Raw genomic sequence first — 18,519 nt, forward strand, 5'->3', positions numbered from 1 at the left:
AGTGATCACTTTTTAATCATATGAAAATAAGTTTCTATATAGGCACTAAATATCATTTCATCCGCTGTCAAATCCCATCGCCCTGTTCGAACTCACGTGTGCAATTTATTTTTGTGTTCTTTTATATACCATTGTGATGTCTTCACACATATACATGTTTTTATGCAAGGAGTTGCTTTTTATTAATATGTTGATTTATACTTTTTACGGTTTATGTTGTCTAATGTTTACACACATCCATGTATGTTGTTTATTGTTTCTTATATATGTATTGTTTCTCTATGTGAAGAGCTGCCCCTGAGGCAGCTCTTCACATAGAGCAAAACTCGGCCAGAGTTGGGCTCGAATATTGTCAGATTAAGGGTTCTTTTTCACACACTGATCTTGTTCCTTCTGTTCGCTCTGGCTCTCAAGTTCAGTGTCTATGATTTCTTTATGCAATATTTGGTTTGATATTTTATCCAAGTTGAAACTTATGTGTACGGGGACTCCAAAATATGCCCCTTACTAGTGGTATGTCCATGGTGGTCCCAATAGATCTAGTGTGCCAGTTACGGGTAAGTTAGTGGTTTCAAAAGACACTGCGCGTACTAGTGAGACCAGGTTGGGTTGGAAAGTTTAAGGAGGTATGATATTTCCCAGTGGGAAGGATCATTGGCTTGCTAAAGTTCTGGCATTCATAATACAGCAAAGAGTATGCAGTTGGATTTTGGAGTTGCCCACCACAGTTTGTCACTATGCCCATCATAGTCAGAGGGTGCCACCTCCCCATGAAGTGATGCTAATGAGGTCTTCCCTTCTATAGGGAAAGTAACTGGCAAAGAAGTCTCACAACGGAGGAGAATCTGGAGAAGAACAACTGTCCAGTGAAGGTGAATGAGACCCAAGTCAGGGTGCCCAGGGCTTTCTGGTATTCAACAGAGAAAACCTTAAGAGCCCTGAAGAGAAGAGGTTACCAGGAAACAGAGGTTATTAAAATTCCTCATGTGTCCTGGGATAGGTTTTACTAAGAAAACATTTTGCTCTTGGTGGGACTTTAAGAAAGGAAGAAACTGCCCATCTGAAGGAAGAGCCTGCAGAGCACCAGTTACCACCCAAGCAACTTGCTGGGCAGACTGGATGGACAATTTGGGTCTCTATCTACTGATGTCCTTTGTTACTGTGAGTCTTAAGGAGCGCCTGGTAAGAGAAAGAGTCAGCCAGAAGCCAAGAGTGGAAAACGTCACTGTGATACAGGAGAAGAACTGCCTTCAAAGCAGATACTCGAGAAGGCCCAAAGCGCGGAGGGTTCCTGTCCCAAGAGCTGATCTGTTTGGGAGGGCAGTTCCTTATTACTGTGGATTGTGTTTGTGATTTATTTTTTGTGCTGCGTTGGACTTTCTGCTGCTGACTGGTGCACACGCCATTCATGCATCACTATTTTGGATTTTGTTTTTTCCTGTTATCAGCTATGAATTTTATTTTGAACAACAGCTCTTGGGGTCAGGGTGGGGGTTTTGGTACCAGTACCTGGCTGATTGTAAATGATGACGGATAAAGACCAAAATGATCCAGCAGGGGTGTAACTGCAGATTACTCCCATGCAGAAATGTTACACGAAAAGTTACTGCAGGTTCCCTCACATCTTCATTTCCATTCTCTAGCCACTAGGGACCCTCTGTGTTTACCCCATGCTCTTTTGAATTTTTGTTACCGTTTTTGCCATCAGCACCTCTTCTGGGAGCGCATTCCATGCATCCATCACCCTATCCGTGAAAAAATATTTCCTGACATTCTTCCTGAGACTCCCCCACTGGCGCTTCATATCATGGCTCTTGGTGTTAAGCTTCTACAGAAGAGCCCCAGTGACGACAAACTCAAGGGCCTTGAAAGAGCCATTTCTCCTCCCTTGCCCTGTACAGGAACCCCAGGTCGCCATGGGAACTGCTCTGCGCCCTGACTCTGCCTGTCAGCCTCTCTGCCCAGAACCAGATCGGAACAGAGGTTACATATGAATAATACCTCAAAATCAATGTCATGCATTACTTGTTCTGAACTAAACTTCCTTTAGCCATCATTCTTAATGTGTGCCTTACTGACATTCATTAGCCTTAGTCAAGCTTGCTCGCCATTATTTTGGCCTACACATTCACACATTGAAGAGCTCTTTCACAATATATAGAAAGAAAACTAAAGAATAAATATGAGGACGTGAACATTTAATGAGTGTTGGAATGGGAAAGCATCTGCAATGGCCCCATAAGGCTTCATACCAAGAAATGACAACTAAAGCTAACATGCCGACAACACTCTGATCTAGAAAGGCTACATTCGCTCTGTGAATTCTTGCTATGACAAGTAGAAAATACACCCCATTCTCTTCAAAGACACCCGCTGAGTAATTTTAACCAAAGTATGTCTTGTACAGCTTCCTGCTGTGGCCATGTTAGTACAGAAGAGGCATCTCCTCAGACATTGGATGCGACTGATCACATGGACTGCCTGAATTAATCATATCGCACGGGCAGGAAAATTTCTCTCATGCAAAAGAAAAACATATGCACGGGAATATGAAAAACAACAATGCTAATTCTAAACAATTTTGGAGTGCAATAAATCATAAACGCACTTCAGCATTTATCATTTCCATCAGATTTCATGTTCCTTCTTTTGGAGAGTTTTGTGCTTATTTTATTTTCTCTCCCCCCAAGGATTGCTCCGTAATGCATAAAGCCACTTATAGCAACCAGGATTAGATTTGTTTTGCTTTATATCGTAGTTCCAAAGTTGCCCATAAATCCCACAATGTAATGAATTAATCATGTCAATTTACCTCCATTTCTTTGGAAATAACCTTTGGTGTCCATCTTTCTTATCTTTTAAAAACGGAGAACAGAGTGGATAAGGCTGACTAACAGGTCTCTTCCATTTGGCAGCCGAGGCAAAGTTCCTTGATAAATAAAGGGCCTGCGTAATGGGAAGCTCTACAGGGCCTTTCTGAAAACAGGCGCCAATTTAATTCTTCTTTATTACTAAAACTGGAACCTCTTTCCAGAAAGGCCCTGCTTATTTATTTGTTACAGTTTGATAGGTTAATTGTAAACCACTTTCACTGTGGTTACCGATTATTTCTCAGTTAAATAAATAAATAAATAAATAAATAAATAAATAAATAAATATGCCCAGCAAGCTGGAAAAGTTAAGCTTCCTCGGGGTTTGAGTCATGAACTGCCAAGGTGCAACTTTGACAGCTTCAGTGTTTATCCATATTAGTATTACATGTAAATGCATATATATGCAATACAATATGTAGGCACCGAGTATTCCCCCAGGGTTGCATTCTCAGAAATGCTCCCCATTCCACGTGCAAGACCCCAGACGTAGGCAGACATTGTTGCAGGGAAGAGGGTTTTAGGTTTGTTAGGAACTGGGCTTCATTTTGGGGAAGGAGGGGGGGGGGGCCTTTTCTGATAGAATGGGCTCCACCTTATCCAGAGTGGAACCAGGCTGCTGGCACTAACGTAAGATCATAAAACATACCATACTGGATGAGATCAAGGGTCCATCAAGCCCAGCATCCTGTGTCCAACAGTGGCCAATCCAGGCTACAAGTACCTGGCAAGTACCCAAACTTTAAATAGATTCCAAGCTATTGTTTCTTATTAATAGCAGTTTATGGACTTCTCCTCTAGAAACTTATCCTACCTTTTTTTTTTTTATTCTTTATTTATGAATTTTCCAATAAATTACAAGAATTACAATCTTGAAAAAGAAAAGGAGAGTAGTGCGGAAAATTACAACAGAAAAGAGAAAACATATAAGTAAATTAAATATTATAACTCTCTCCATTAAGTCCACAATGTGGGATCCAATATAAGAAACAATTTACTTTTAGAGATTTACAAAAAAAAGTAGAGCCAATTATTACTGCGGGTTAAATTTATACATATTGACAGGTTACTCAATCTACTAGGGGAGAGTCAGGAGCAGCAGACTCAACACCTCTAGGCTGGAGCGATAATTTATCACATAAAAAAAGAGTGGAAAGTTGAGAAGGAACAAAAATATACAGGCAAATCCTTTATATTTAACTAGCCATTTACAAGGAAATTTCAAAGTGAATGTCGCTCCAATCTGTAGTACTCTTGATCGCATTAAGAGAAACTGACGTCGTTTGTTTTGAGTCTGCCAAGCAACAGCAGGACAAACTCTAACCTTCAAGTGAAAAAAGGTCTGCAGGCGATATCTAAAAAACAGACGTCAGATTCTAAAGCAAAAGTGTCTACCTTTGTAGCAGGCTGGACTAACGCGGTATCCGATGTTTCTAACAGTGTTGAAATATCCAAATTAGAAGACAAAATGTTCAAACCATGATCTTCATCTTGTTCCTTTTTTTTTTTTTTAAATGGAGGCAAATAATAAATCTTGGAAGTTAGGAGGAACTGCAGCCTTAGGAGCTTTAAGATGTTCAACTAGACATTTCTTAAACATATCTTAAGCTATCACATGAGGAAGTTTAGGAAAATTAATGAAGTGCAGATTCCTGCTTCGAACTGTATGCTCCAAATTTTAAATTTTAAATTGAAAAGAGGAATTTTCCTTAATCAAATATTCTTGAGAGGAAATCATCCTTTGAGAACGTTGTTGCAAATCTGCTATATCTTCCTGAATTGTGATTTTAGATTGTTCCAACTTAGAAACATTATTTTCAATTGAGTTAATCCTATCAATGATAGGATTTAACTGAAAGGAGATGGAAGTTCCCAAATCGGTTATAGCATCCCAAATATTATCCAAAGTAATGTTTTGAGGTCTTACCAGAGTCAACACAACAACCTCTCAAAGGAATGAGAGTAGTGGCTTGAGTATGTTCCTCCTGCGTTGAAAACTCTCCTGCAGGAGAGCCAGTCAAACCCTGTTCAGGGCCACCATCGGCAATGCCTTCAGGGTTTTCAGTGTCTCCTGACCCCGCTTCGGAGCTTGGGGTGTGAACTTCCATAGTAGGAGCCCCTACCGACAGGAACAGTGATCCCTGACTTCTTAGGAACCCTATCGATTGGAGACAGAGATGTTAAAGAGTCCGGAGAAGGGGTAGTTAATTCCGCATCTGCCTCTATCTCAGAGGGCGAACCTTCTGACCTAGTTACCTGCAGGACGTGAGCAACCATCTGACCCAAAGGGGGGTGGCTCCAGAGGAACCGAGGGGTTGGATCATTCTTTAGCCTGCAGTTTCTGGGCTGAATGCGACATTTCAGAAGGAACAGGTAATGCCATGCTCACACCAGACTCTAAAGCAACCACCTTGGATTCCATCCTACCTTTTTTAAACCCAGTTACACTAACTGCTGTAACCACCTACTCTGGCAATGAATTCCAGAGCTTAAATATGTGCTGAGTGAAAGAATTTTCTTCCATTTGTTTTAAATGAGCTACTTGCTAGCTTCATAGATTGCCCCCTAGTCCTTTGATTATCTGACAGGGTAAATAACCAATTTACATTAACCTGTTCAAGTCCTTTCATGATTTTGTAGAATTCTATCAGACATATCCCCCCCCCCCCCCTCAGCAGTCTCTTCTGCAAGCCGAATAGCCCTTTAAAATGGAGATAGCACAGCTTTTAAACTAGATAATGAGGGAAAGCTAAGAGTCTCTCAGAAGGGCATGGTTCGGAATGATGTATCTTTGAAAGATACTAAGAACACAGAAAATAGGACATCCCAGTAAAGAGATTGCAATAAAAGCTAAAATGGACCAGGTGTCTGAGTATAGTGCAAATTAGCTATCAATTAATGAGCAGGTTATTAATACAAACAAAAAACATATTTTGAAATGTATGTATACAAATGCTAGAAGTCTAAAAAAATAAGATGAGAGAATTAGACGGGCGGATTTTAAAAGCCCTGCTCGCGGAAATCCGCCTGGATTTACGTGAGCAGGGCCTTGCGCGCCGGCGCGCCTATTTTCCATAGGCCGCCGGCGCGCGCAGAGCCCCGGGACGCGCGTAGGTCCCGGGGTTTTTGGAAGGGGGCGTGTCGGGGCATGTCGGGGGCGGGACCCGATGACGCGGCGTTTTGGGGGCGGGGCGTGGCGTGGCGCCGGCCAGGGGGCGTGGTCTAGGCCTTCGGACCAGCCCCCGGGTCGGAGCACAGCACGCTAGCAGTCCGCTGGCGCGCGTAGATTTACGTCTGCTTCTCGCAGGCATAAATCTACGGACAAAGGTAAGGGGGGGTTAGATAGGGCCGGGGGGGTGGGTTAGGTAGAGGAAGGGAGGGGAAGGTGAGGGGCGGGCGAAAGAGAGTTCCCTCTGAGGCCGCTCCGATTTCGGAGCAGCCTCGGAGGGAATGGTGACAGGCTGCGCGGCTCGGCGCACGCCAGCTGCCCAAAATCGGCAGCCTTGCGCGCACCGATCCAGGATTTTAGAAGATACGTGCGGCTACGCGCATATCTTATAAAATCCAGCGTACTTTTGTTTGCGCCTGGTGCGCAAACAAAAGTACGCGAACGCGCTTTTTTAAAAATCTACCCCAGAGTGTATAGCATTGGATGAAGAGGTAGATATAATTGGCATCTCGGAGACCTGGTGGAAGGAGGATAACCAATAGGGCACTGTGATACCAGGGTACAAATTATATCAAAATGATAGGATGGATCAAATTGGTGAAGGGGTGGTACTATATGTTAAAGAGGGCATAGAGTCAAACAGGATAAAGGTTCTGCAGGAAACAAAATGCAATGTTGAATCTTTATGGACAGAAATTACAGGTGAAAAAGGGAATAAAATAATAGTGGAGGTGCATTATCGTCCATCTGGCCAGAATGATGTAAAGACAACAAATGCTAAAAGAAACTAGGGAAGCTAACAAAATCAGAAGCACAATAATAATGGGTGATTTCAATTACCCCAGTATTGACTGGGTGAATATTACATCAAGACATTCTAGAGAAGTAAAGTCCCTAGATAACTGCTTCATAGAGCAAGAGGGGAACAAGAGGGGAAACTATTATAGAGCTAGTCCTTAATGGAACACAGGATTTGGTGTGATACGTAACAGTGTTGGAGCAATTTAATATGACAATAACTGGAGGGAGCGCAAAAAAAGAAATCTACTATGACAGCATTTAACATTCAAAAAAGGTGACTATGCTAAAATGAGGAAAATGGTTAGGAAAAACTGAAAGGAGCAACTGCAAAGGTTAAGAGTTTAGCTTAGGCATGGACTTTGTTTAAAAATACCATCTAGGAAGCCCAGATCAGATGTATTCCATGCATTAGAAAAGGTGGAAGAAAGGCTAAATGATTACCAGCATGATTAAAAGGTGAGGTGAGAGAAACTATAATATCTAAAAGAATATCCTTCATGGAAAAGGGATACAAATAAAGAAAACACTGGCAAGGCATATGCAAAGCATTGATGAGGAAGGTAAAAAGAGAATCTGAAAAGGAGCTTGCCTTGAAAACAAAAATTCCTTAAAACGTTTTTGGGAACATTTGAGGTGAAAAGCCTGCGAGGGAATCAGTTGAACCATTAGATCAAGGGGGATGACAAAGCCATAGCAGAAAGACTAAATGAATTCCTTGTTTCAGTATTCACTGAGGAAACAGAAATGATATTCAAAGGTGATGATTCAGAAGAACTGAAACAAATCTCAGTGAACCTGAAAGATGTACTAGGGCAAATTGAGAAGCCAAAGATTAACAGATTACCTGGACTAGATGGTATACATCCCAGAGTGCTGAAAGAATTGGGAAATGAAACTGCAGACCTGCTATTGGAATCTGTAAACTATTAATGGTGGGGGTGGAAGGGAAATAGAACCAAAAGGTTACTAAGAGCCAAGAGAAACAGATAAGTATGAAAAAAAAAAGTGTGAAGCTTGCTGGGCAGACTGGATGGGCCGTTTGGTCTTCTTCTGCCGTCATTTCTATGTTTCTATTAGTAATATCACCTATGGTACCTGAAGACTGGAAGGTTGCCAATGTAATGCCAAATTTTAAAAAAGGATCAAGGGCGAACCAGGAAACTAGAGACCAGTGAGTCTAATGTCTATGCCAAGAAAATGGTAGAAACTACCATAAAGAACAAAATTGCTGAACATATAGATAAGCAGAGTTTAATAGGACAAAGCCAACATGGATTTAGCCAAGGGAAGTCTTGCCTCCCAAATTTGCTGCATTTTTTTTTTTGAGAGCGTAAACAAACGTGGATAAAGGTGAACCAGTTGATACAGTGTATCTGGATTTCCAGAAAGCATTTGACAAAGTCCATCATGAGAGACTTCTTAGGAAATTAAAAAGCCATGGGATAGGGGGCAGTGAGTGTCCTATTGTGCATTGCCAACTGGTTAAAAGACAAAAAACAGATAGTAGGACCACACGGTAATTCTCCCAATGGAAAAAGATGAATAGTGGAGTGCCCCAGGGATCTGTTCTGAGAACACTACTTTTTTATATATTTATAAATGGCCTGGAAATGGGAACAAATGAGGTGATCAAATTTGCAGATAACACAAAATTATTCAAAGATGTTAAATCACAAGAGGATTGAGAGAAATTGCAAGAGGACACTGCAAATCTGGGAGACTGGGCATGTAAATGGAAAATGAAACAATGTGGACAAGTGCAAAGTGATGCACTTAGGGAAGAGTAACCCAAATTATAGCTCCACAATGCAAGGTTCCACATTAGGAGTCAGCACTCAGGAAAAGGACCTAGGTTTCATCATTGATAATATGTTGAAATCTTCTACTCCGTGTGCAGCAGCAGCCAAGAAAGCAAATAGAAAGCTAGAGATTATTAGGAAAGGAATGGAGAATAAAACAGAGAATATCATAATGCCTCTGTATCGCTCCATGGTAAGACCTCATCTTGAGTACTGTGTGCAGTTCTGGTCACCACATCTCAAGATATAGCAGAATTGGAAAGGTTACAGAGAAGGGCAACCAAAATGATAAAGGGGATGGAGCTATTCCCCTATGAAGAAAGGCTAAAGAGGTTAGGACTCTTCAGTTAGAGAAGAGATGGAATGGAATGAGTAAATATTAATCAGTTGTTTACACTTTCAAAAAGTACAAAAACCAGGAGGCACACAATGAAGTATTAGGCAATACATTTAAAACTAGTAAGAGAAAGTATTTTTTTACTCAATGCATAATTAACCTCTTAAATTCATTGCCAGATGTTGTGGTGAACGCTATTAATGTAGCTATGTTTAAGAAAAGGTTTGGGCATGTTCCTGGAGGAAAGGTCCATTAACCATTATTAAGGTAGAGTTGGGATAAGCAGCTTGGAATCTCTCTACCTCTTGGGATCCTGCCAGGTACTTGTGACCTGGCTTGGCCACTATTGGAAACAGGACATTGGGCTTGATGGACCTTTGGTCTGACCCAGTATGGCAAGCCTTATGTTCTTACGTTCTATTACCTGTAGTTGAAATGTTACAGCGCTCCGAATCTCTAGAAAATTACTGTATATTCCAAAACTCCCTGCTGCCATTTCAACTCAGTAAGTCACTGTACATTTGTTAAATGGCAACCATAAAAACCTTGGGGACGATTATTTTGCCTTATTTCAGAATGCATTTTACAGTTCGTTTATTTTCATTTAAAGCTATTTTTTTTAACATTCTGTCTGGCCTGCTCTGGATGTGCATGGCCCATTTTCCACAAGGCTGATAAGCTGGTAATTATGGAAGGCAAGGTCTGTCAGCAAACATTTGGGTCCACAGACAGCCAGGTGCAAGAGAAGAGCTGAGTCACTAACAAGTCAACATAAGTCTCAGCTGTTAATCCTGGTATCACGACAGACACTGGGGAGAATTTAATGCTCAGCTTGTCACTAAAATTACAGGTCATACTTTAAAATAGCCCTTCTCCCAACCACTTTGCCAGTCTCTTATGCAACAAGCTGTCCCTTCCATGCAGTACATCATTTATGACGACTGCTTCTCTTTGTGGCTCACTGCTGCTTTAAGCACTTGGGTTTGTGTGCGCACTCACTAAAAGAAAACAAAAAACTGTTTGTTGTGTGAATTATGCACATAACAATTAGTAAAACACATCCACTTATACCAATTGGGTAATTTTAACAAAAAAAAAAAAAAAGTTCTTTAGCAGCTCCTTGAATTTATAGCAGTAGCCATATAAGTACAGAAATGGCAAGTTACCTCTAGTCGCTGGATGTGATTGGTCTGTATTGACTCTGATGTCAGACATAGCACCACACAGACTACATGGGCCGATCACATCAGTCTGCAGTATGGCTCCGAACATGGCTGCTCCACTGAGGAGTCCTAAACATATTTATTAATTATGTGGGAGTTAGAGCACACTGATAGCCTTTGGCACCATGCCCTCTATTTTCCCATCCTCCATTTTGTCTTAGTGCTATTTTTTTCCCCACATTAACTCCTTTGGATAAGAGGCCCATGGCCTAATTTACCTTGTTATTGCTTGTTCAGTTGTTTAATCTCTATAATGTTATATTCTTTTGGATTTGCGTTTACTCTAACAGCCCTTTGTGCACAGATAGGGCATGACATGTAATAGAAAGAAGGAGATCTTTACTAACAACTCTGGAGTTACAATACAAGTATGGTACTGTGAAACACGATTCTTTTCCTATGTCCTTACCACTTGATAAATCAACATTTTGTACACAACATAAAACCCTGTAAAGAAGACAAAAACTTTCCAATTGATAAATGAAAACCCACAGTCAATCTGCTAGCAGCCTACATATGCAATGTCCCACTCATCCATGACAACCATCAAAATCTCCTGCACCATCATCTCAATTAAGGTGTTTTAGGGCTCCATTTTTTTTTTAATCTCCAGAATTTAGGGGTTTTTCCCCCCTTCATTCCTCAGCATGTTCTATATTTTTCCCTGCATTTCACAACTAAGGTTCCTTTCCAGCTCAATCCTAAAGCAGATTGACAAACTCCATTCCTCAGTTTCTTCTTACCTTTTCCTCCTACCATAAAGTGTGTTTTCCTAGCTCCTTTTCCGTCACAAACCCTTTTATCAGCACCAGGCTGCATTTTCCCCTACCAGTTTGCATCTTCCATCAACCAACGCCTTCCCATCTCTCTTCCAAGGATACCACTAACCATGTTCTCATGAAATTTGGCCTAAGCAAATGGCAATGACTGTTTCAGGGCATCCGGGCTCCAGAATCTATTGTCAATTTTTCTTAAGCCAACCCTCCACCTTCCCTCTGCCCCTCATCTCTCTCGGCATACTGCCAGCTTTCCTCTTAGCAGCTGCTTCAATGGGTACTGTAGTAAGTCAACATGACGCCTCTTTCAAAAACAAATGTCTTTCTTTTGATTACAAACATACCCAGGCCACCACTAATTCCCAATGAGAATATCTGTAACATAGATTTTTTAAAAAACAACCCGTTAGTCACCCAAATAACATCTGATTGTGCCATGGACGCTAAAATATTTGGGAATCTTTAAAATGACAGGGCTTGAGTTGCTTCCCTATTGCCATTTCTGCTCAGGAAGGCTCAATTTATAATATATTTCTAGACAGCCAAGCAATTGATTTAATTCAAAAAATACTTTTTGCCTACTATTATAATGTAAAAGAATCATCAGAAGAATTCAGCTAATTGAAAAGAAGCCATCGTTCAAAGAAATGTTCAACAATTAACTTATTTACATGTTTGTACTAGTTCTTTAAGCTGGAAATACAGTTATGATCATAAGTTTACACACCCCTGGCAGAATTTGTAAGATGTGCAGTATTTTAAAAAAAACATGAGTGATTAGCCAAAACATATTTGTTATTTTTAATGTGTTTCAAATTAAGGGTGTCATTTATCAAAGGCTTATTGCACACGATTTGGCCGTATTGCATGCGATATCATGCAAATTAGGGGAAGGGGAGGAGTCGGTGGTATCTTTGCTGCCGGCGATAATGTTAATAACATTATTGTCGGCAGTAGCACGCCGAATAGCACCATCTTTCACGGTGGCACTATTCGGTATGAAAGCCAGCGCACCGCCATGGAGGAACCAGAATTTGAATATTGTATATATGTTTTTGCATGTTTTAGTTCTATTATGCACCTGTTGCAAATCTTATGATGGTTATTTCGATTATTGATGTTTTATTGTAGTTATGATATTTTCTGCATTTTTGGAAAGAGGATTCATAAAAGAATACATTCACATTTGTTTTATTACGTGATTGGATGTGATGTTTGTTAAGTGTTTACTTTTTACACAATGTGTATTTATAAACTGCAATAAATATAAAATAAATTAATACCCATTAATAAGGTATTTTTAACGCTGGTAAGTGCTTGAAATAATAAAATTAAAATATTTTAAAACATTGCTCATGATGAAACTACTTAGAAATCCATTGTCAGGTGCACTCTAAGGCTTTATTTATTGATAAAAGAGTAGAATTAGTAGAGCATAGACCTGCCCACCCATCTTAACCTTGGGCCCCCCAAAAAAGTTAATTTCTGGCTACGTCACTGGATGCAGCAGAAGAACGTGAAGGTTCTGGAGTGGCCATCACAGTCTCCTGACCTCAACGTCATTGAGCCACTTTGGGGAGAACTCAAACATGCAGTTCATGCTGACAACCAAAGAATTTACAGGATCTGGAGGCTTTTTGCCAAGAGGACTGGGCAGCTTTACCACAGGAGAAAATAAAGGGCCTCATTCACGACTATCACTAAAGACTGCAAGCCGTCACCGATGCAAAAGGGGGCAACACACATTAGTAAGAACTAAGGGCATACAAACTTTTGAACAGAACCATTTCATTATTTCCTTTATTGCTATGGTTTGTTTAATGATTGAGCTATTCTGTGATGCATAATAACATGTTTTGTCTGATCACTCGTGTTTTCTTATAATGTTCACATCTTAGAAATTCTGCCAGGGGTATGTAAACTTATAAGCAGAACTGTATTTTGGCTGCCTGTAAACTATAGGCTAGACAATTGCAATTAGCTTACACGATATATCTATAATAATACTGTATGCACTATATGAAGTCTTCATGTTAATTGGTGACTAGACAATGACATTACTTGATCCGCACACATACTTTAAAGAAATCTCCACTTTGAAGGTTTGTAAAGTGGCTTACCAACTCATCTTCAAATGGTTAGGCCCTATATCATGATTATCCTTATCTACTTTTTAAAGCTGTTAATTTGAGAATGGAGAGTGTGGAATGTACCAGTAACGGTGATGGAAGTTAAGGCAATGCTAGCAAAGGCCAGGGCACCTGCAGAGTCAACAAGCATGGCTTTCCTGGGTTTCTCTTCAAATGACTCTTCTCTTATTCACCAGCTACAGAAAACCCGCTCTTCTTTTCCTTGAATCTGAAGATGCAACACTTTTGAGCATACAACAGTCAGAGACATGGTTAGGACGGAGTGGGGCCTGATGTGGTAAACAAATGCTGAGCATAAGAGATTGATTCCTGGTTCCGAGGTGGCATTTTTCTTCACAAACACAGCAAAAGCCAGACACCAATCCACACAAAAGTAATAGATGTTGTGAAGCTAGAACTTTTAATAAATATAAAAATCATAGAGACTCAAAATCTGGATTGTGGACTTATAGCAGACATGAGGGAGTTTAGAAAGTATGTGTATAAATAATTAACATGTATTGCTGCTGTACACGTTAGGGAAGCCATGTGCTATGTATTTTTCTTCTCAGCAGCGATACATGCTAATTCTTTATACACATACTTTCTAAACTATTTGCTTATATATATATATATATATATACATACATATATATATATATATATATAGGGAGGGTCATTTCCAAACAGCCTGCCTAGCAAAAGTCTGGGAGATACTTTTCACTTGCAGATTATTTTAGCCAGAATTTTATAGCGGATTTAAGCGCTGAAATCCAACTGGAAAATTCAGGGGAGTGTGCATTACTGCACCGGCTCAGGATCAGTAGTAACCTTGTGCGTGTATATTTACACGCATGCACACAAGTTCTGTCCCTGCCCGCCCCCCCTGGAACGGATATAGAGGGACACAGGAAATGGCTCTTATGTGTAATTTTATGCACACAACCCCCATCCTGCTTCCATTCATTTCTTCTTCTGATTATTTTTTCCGGAATCTCTTCCATCTATGACACCAGTGCTATCTCCTCTGTCACTTCTTGACACCTTTCTCTCTTCTTTGAGTGGAGAAGAAACCTAATGGTTAGAGGACTGGGCTACGAAGAAGAGAAGCCAGAGAGCCTACTGTCACTCCTTGTGACCTTGGGCAAGTCATTTTACCCTCCGTTGCCTCAGGTACAAACTTAGGGCCTGATTTCCCAGGGCTGCTCTCTCTCATTCTGCGCCTCTGATTGCAAGCCCTCTGGGGCAGGGAAATACCTCCTGTACCTGAATGCAATCCTCTTTGAAGTGTCATGAAAGGCAGAATAGAAGTCAAATATGTTTTCTTTGCCTTCCATGGCCATCTCTTCTCCCCATCTTCTCCCATTGTTCTTTCAAGCACTCCATCTTCTATTCGTTACCTCTCACCCCCAGTCCCTCACTTCTTCTCATCTCACCCCCTTGCAAGCCTGTTTACCCTCTTACTCCCACCTTTTCAGCTTCCATGTTCCCTTCGCCTCCCTTCTCCCCCTCCTTCTCTCCACTTGCCCCCTCCTTGGTCTTATCTTCATATCACATCCTTCCTTTCAGTCTCTATCTCATCCCCTCACACTCATCCCTTCTCATCCTCTAGCTCAGTGGTTCCCAACCCTTTTGGTTTCAGGACACACCTGGCACACCATCCACTTCTCCATCATCACTTTCTCTTCTCTTCCCTCTCCCCCCACTCCCTGGCAGAATCATCTTCTTCCTTCCCTCTTCCCTCAGCATCATAATCATGCCTCTCCCTTGACATCTTCTTCTTCTTCTTCCCTTCCTTATCCCCCCATGCCCCTGGCATCATCATCATCTTCCTTCCCCCATCATCTCTTGCCCCACCCTCCCTCTTATCATCAGCTTCCCTCTCTCTCACTCCCTGGCATCAACACTCTCTCGCTCCACCTCCTCGCCCCGACATCATCATGCTTTCCTTCTACCCCTCTCCCCCACCCCTTGGCATCATCACCTCCCACCACCTCTTCCCCTACCCTTGCCTCATCCCCACCTTCCCTCTCCCCCATCCTCAGGCATCACTACCTTCCATCCCCACCCCCTTACAACATCATCACCTTCCCTCTTCCTTCATCCCCCCATCAGCTTCTTCCCTCTGCCTCTACCCCTCTCCCTCACCCCTTGGCATCATCATCACAACCTTCCCTGTGCCTCCACCCCCTCTCCGTTCATCCCCTGGCATCAACTCCTTCCCCCTTCCTCCACCCCTCTCCCTTACTCCCAGGCATCATTAATTTCCCTTTCTATTCCCTGGCTTCATCACTTTCTCTTCCCTCTCCCTCCACGCCCCATGCTAATCACCTTCTCTTCCCTTTCTCTTCACCCCGTGGCATCATTTGTCCTCGCCCTCAAATCCTGGCATCATCTTCCCTTCTCTCACCACCCCACTGACATCATCAATCTTCCATCTCCCCCACCACCTGGCATCACCCTCTCTTCCCATTCCCTCCATCCTTTGGCATCACCTTCCTTCAACCTCACTCCCTGGCATCATTATCACCTTCCCTCTCCTTCCACCTTTCTTCCCCACCTCCTTGAATCATCATCATGTTCCCTCTCTCCCAACCCCTGGCATCATCACCTTCTCTTCTTTCCCCCCTCCCCCATCCTGTGGCAAATTAATCTGTCCCTTTCCCCACTCTACCCACAATCCTTAAACAGCAAAAAACTGAGAGCAGGCTTACCGAATGCTGCGTCTTCCTCCTTTGCCAAAGAACTGCATGGGGCCAGCAAGTCTCACAAGTCTACAGAGCCCCGTGCAGGGAAAAGCCAGCAGATGGAAAGCAGGAGCAACTGCCCATAAGTGCTGCTCTTCCGTGCCCCCTGCTGGCGGGAGGACATCCTGCAGGCCAGGAGGGAAACAGGAAAGGAGCCTGCAGCTGCGATACACCGGTTGGGAAACACTGCTATAACTTCACCCTCACTACCATTCTTCAACTTTCATCTCGCTCCCTCGCTAGCCCTCTCAGCGCCCTCTGTCTCCCTTACCTCCTTGATTGCAGCTCCCTTTCATAGTTCTCTGTATGGCATGGTAGCAGTAAAAGCCCTGACTTCAGTGGCCATTGTCCCTCCACTTATTTCTTTGGTAATGGAAGAGAAGCATGTGCAGCAAAGGGGAGGCATGGGACATGAGCCCAATTAACTCTTTACCACCCTGAGGGTGTATGACCTGACCTATTGTCGTAGGAGCAACAACAGTAGCAGCTCCATTCTTCATCAGCCAGAAGGGGAACCTCCCTCCCCCTCCTCTCTGATGCCCAGAAGAGATGTTCCCAATTGCAATTGTACCTCACTCATAAGGCTTGCAATCTCTGCCCCGTCAGACCCACCAGAATTTCTCCTGTGACAGATCTCATAACTGAAGTCAAATCTGACCCTCAGCATTGGGCTGAATGTTTCTACCAGCCTGAAGAATGCTCTGACAAGTTACTTTTGGACTTCTTTGGTGATCTCAGTGGTCCACAATCAGTCATTTTAGCATTGATAAAAGGATGTATATACATTTTGGATGTTTTAACTGTAAAACCTAAGTAATAGTGTGATTTCCTTCCTTCTATTCGCAAGTCATCTTAGGGCACTGCAGGGTTTGGAGAAAATGGGCTGCAGCCACAGATCAAGATTCACTCTTACGAGGCCCAAGGGGAGTCACACAAAGAAAAAGAGAACTGTAGTTCACAACCAACACTGTATTCCAAAACCAGAAAAAAAAAAAAAGTGTATTTAAAAGTAAAGAAAATTCATGGTCCAGAAGAAAGGCATAGAAGAAAAACAAAACATTCCCAAATCCACAAAAGCAGAAAAAAAAAACAAACCATCTCCTCAGCCACTTCACAAATCTCACAGTGGCTACTCATTCCTGCAGCTCCAGTCAACAGACATTTTTCCCAAATATTCACCAGGACCTCTCCATTCATCCAGTCCCCATAACAGTCAGGAACCCTCTTCTACTTTATCCAGAACACTGGCTCCAGACTTCCTGGTTAGATTGGGGGTGCCCATGGTTAAAGGGTCCTGCTCCTGCCAGACGACCTGCTGCCTTTTGCCAGAGAGAGAGAGATGGCAGGTCTGCCTGACGGATCGGCAAAGCTCTACGGCTCACCCTCGCACCAGGGATACCCTCCCCATGACCTCCACACAAAAAGTCTTACTCATCAAATTTCTTGCAGACTCCTGAGAGCTCCTCCCAGTACCTCATGCAGCCCCTTCTCCACTTTGCCCATTGCCAACACTCCCCACCCCACTCCCCAAATTGCTGTAACTTTCCCAATAATACAAATAATACAGATGTTAGTGACCTCACAGGGGTCAGAGTAGATACAATTATTCTGTGGAACAAAAGAAGTGCAAGAAGGGTGGGTGAGTCACGGTGTCCTCCTAGGGGTCTGTCTCTTGAGGCTGGCTTTGCAGCCTCACAATTCAGGAGCCCAATCAAGCCCTGGATCTGAAGTTTTAATTAAAATTATTTGCTTAGTAGCACTTTCAAATAATGATCTGCTTCTGGTGTATTTGGAAGCTTAACAGCTAGAAAGGCTCCACCATAAAAACAAATCTTGCCTGCTCTGTTAAGACACTGAATCTTAACAGTCTGGAAATGTTCTGCCTAACCTGGAAGAAAAACCTGCTTTTTTTTTTTTTCCCCTCCCCAATTCTTCCTCCTTATTCAATTCTGCCAAATGGTGTTATCTTAACGCGTTTTGCACAAGACTATAACTTGATCGCTAGGCTGCTTCAGTTAATCACTTACAATAGAGGTGTTTCAGCCAAAATATTGCCACTTAGCCACATTTGGTGATAATCCTAAGGCTTCGCCTTCCGCCCAGCCACGTCCTAATCGTTTCTGACAGGGCACGTCCAGAGAGTGGGGGCCATTTCTTCAGATAAATTAGCACTCGGCGTGCCCTTTAATGCGAAATACATTGAACCGTTCTTTCATTGCTTTCTCCCACGAACTGCTTGCAAGTTTCCCAAAAAAAAAAAAAAAAGAGCAGAGAGGGAAGGTTCTTGACTGAGCAATGGTGGTTGCAGGATCTTACCATGGCACTGCCCAGCTTGCCTGCCACTTACCAGCCCCAGTGCCAGGGGCTGCGTTTGGACCTAGCGGGGGAGGGGGAGGAAGAAGAAGCCATGGCTTTAGAGCAGACGCTGCTCCTGCAGCCACTGCCAAACCCCGGAGCAGCCCTGACCTGCTTGCTCTGAGCCTTCTTTTCCGACTTTGCCCTCGGTGCTGGTGCAGGCTTAAGGCTCCAGGGGCACGAAGCGTGGCTAAAAAGTGGACTGGCCCGCGCTTATGACGGGTTCCTATGTCCAGACGATGCCCAACGCATTTTTACATGCCAGAGCCCCTTAAAAGGGACCATCCCTTCACAAATCAAAACCAGGACTGGG

The 18,519-nt window shown here is 42.6% G+C and overlaps 1 protein-coding gene across 10 annotated transcripts in view; it reads right to left on the minus strand.

Moving 5' to 3' along the window:
* Nucleotides 1-18,519, minus strand: part of NLGN1 (neuroligin 1) — a 1,028,777-nt gene that overhangs the window by 888,664 nt on the left and 121,594 nt on the right. Inside the window, exon 1 of one of the 10 annotated variants that reach the window (XM_029617247.1) lies at nucleotides 18,168-18,385. The exons of 8 other annotated variants lie outside the window; for them this stretch is intronic. The gene's annotated coding sequence lies outside the window, so the exon portion shown is untranslated. Of the gene's footprint in view, nucleotides 1-17,878; nucleotides 18,098-18,167; nucleotides 18,386-18,519 lie in introns of those variants that run through there. One more of the 10 variants, XM_029617249.1, reaches the window with a different exon arrangement.

This window comes from Rhinatrema bivittatum, chromosome 9, assembly GCF_901001135.1.
Source record: "Rhinatrema bivittatum chromosome 9, aRhiBiv1.1, whole genome shotgun sequence".
NCBI classification, from domain to species: domain Eukaryota; kingdom Metazoa; phylum Chordata; class Amphibia; order Gymnophiona; family Rhinatrematidae; genus Rhinatrema; species Rhinatrema bivittatum.